Raw genomic sequence first — 2,500 nt, forward strand, 5'->3', positions numbered from 1 at the left:
TACACCACTATCTGCCAAGCAGATGCCTGACCAGCAGCATAACCCAACGCGCTTAGTCAGGCCTTGAGAAAAAAAAGTAAATAAATAATAGATAAAATACATTTAAAAAAAAGAACTACTACTACTAATAATAATATGAATAAGGCGCAAAAACTTGATGAAGTCAAGTATAAGCGTACAAAAAAAGTAATGATAATAATAATAAAATAAATAAACAAATAAATAAAATAAATAAATAAATAAGACAACAATGATGATAAATAAATAAGCAAACAAATGTAAAACATGCAGACACACATTCACACATACACACACGGAGACAAGACAGAGATAGAGAGAGAGAGAGAGAGAGAGAGAGAGAGAGAGAAGGACAAATGGGGAAAGAGACAGACAGACAGACAGAACGAGAGACAGAAGGAGAGAAAGAGAGAGAGAAACACAGAGAGAGCGAGAGAAGGACAAATGGGGAAAGAGACAGACGGACAGAACGAGAGACAGAAGGAGAGAGAGAGAGAGAGAAACACAGAGAGAGCGAGAGATGTGGAGAGAGACGGTGATACGATGTGGTGGCAGGGGGGTGGGCGGGACGGCGTGAGAGCTGTAGACGAGAAAAGAAGTAGACAGACTGGGTGACCCTGATTGAGAATGACACACGATCACGCGCGTGAAACTGTTTCAATACCAAAGCCCCCTCCCCCCCATCTCCGCCCTCCTCCTCGACCCCCCCACCCCCAGTGCCCCCCTGGCCCCCTTCCCCCCTCCCCCTCCCCCCTCCCCACTTCACCCTCTCGCTCTCACTCTCTCTTTCCTCTCCGCTGATGCTTACCCATCCCAACCTCTCTCTCTCTCTCTCTCTCTCTCTCTCTCTCTCCCGTCTCTCCCCCTGTCTCTCTCTCTCTCACTCACTCTCTCTTTCCATTTTCTTCTTTGCCCAATCGTGGGCGATAACTGCTTATCAAAAAATTGTTGCTGTTGTTTGTTTGTTTTTTAAACATGTTTAAGTCTCGCTAATAATTTCGCACGCACATGTTTAAACACACACACACACACACACACACACACACACACACACACACACACTCACTCACTCACTCACTCACTCACTCACAGTGAGAGAGACACAGATATATATATATATATATATATATAGAGAGAGAGAGAGAGAGAGAGAGAGAGAGAGAGAGAGAGAACAACAATTTTTTTTTTAATTGAACAAATGTTGTATTGAGGGTAAACTGGATAAGCTGAAAGCTTCTTTACACCATGCCCTCCCTCACACACACACACACACACACACACACACACACACACACACACACACACACACACACAAGATGAAAAAGGAGGGGAAAAAATCGGTACAGACACTCAGTGTAGAGAGTAACAACAGCAACAACAACTACAACAAGAGTTAAACACGAAACATAAAAAACAGCATGGAATATAACTTAGGTATACACACGCGCGCGCGCGCGCGCGCGCTCGCGCGCCATAGCTTACGCACGCATGCATACACGGGCTGATATACACTAATCTTCTGAGCTCCTTTCCCTATTCACAATCTCAGAGAGAGAGAGAGAGAGAATACAAAGTATCTAACTCCTTAGTCTGAAAAAACACACTCATCATTACAACTACATAAAACAAGAGAGGCAAGGCCTTCAAGACTCACTTGTCATACACTTTTTTTAAAAATCCAAGCTTTTTATGTATTGAGTATAATTTCAAAATGTAATGTTTAAGATGAGAAAGATCAGTTTAAAGCAAATTAAGTCCCCTAGCATTAATTACAGGGTAATTTCCCTTTTTTACTATCTGCACCAAAACGTTAGCAAAATAAATAAAACTTCCATGCTTAGCAAAAGAAGTTCCTGTTTGAACAAAAAATGATAATGATGACTGCTCTTGTTGTTGGGTCAGAATATCATATCAAAGTGCCAAGTTTAGAGAATACAAAAAATATAAATATAACAGTAACTGCAGTTTGCATATTATTAGGCTTCTTTTTTTGTGTGTGCCCATCCCATTGGTGCAAAATTGTTTTAAACAAGATGACTGGAAAGAACTGAATTTTTCCTATTTTTATGCCTAATTTGGTGTCAACTGACAAAGTATTTGCAGTGAAAATGTCAATGTTAAAGTTTACCACGGACACACAGACACACATACACACACACACACACACACACACACACACACAGACAACCGAACACCGGGTTAAAACATAGACTCACTTTGTTTACACAAGTGAGTCAAAAAAGAGAAAGATTTAGGCTCAATTCATCGAAGAACACTCACATCATCCCTCCTCAAACCGTAAAGGATATTTCAATGACATACACCAATATATTTCAAATCAGGTCATTCCCGATATCAACTGAAAAGAATACTTAAGATTCCGATATTACGATATCAACTAAGAGCTGTAGTGAATTACGTCAATTTCGATACAACACTCCAGATTAGATACCAGAATGCTATCAACCCAAGGACACTGAGA

This window comes from Babylonia areolata, chromosome 3 (genome assembly GCF_041734735.1).
Source record: "Babylonia areolata isolate BAREFJ2019XMU chromosome 3, ASM4173473v1, whole genome shotgun sequence".
Classification (NCBI taxonomy): Eukaryota; Metazoa; Mollusca; class Gastropoda; order Neogastropoda; family Buccinidae; genus Babylonia; species Babylonia areolata.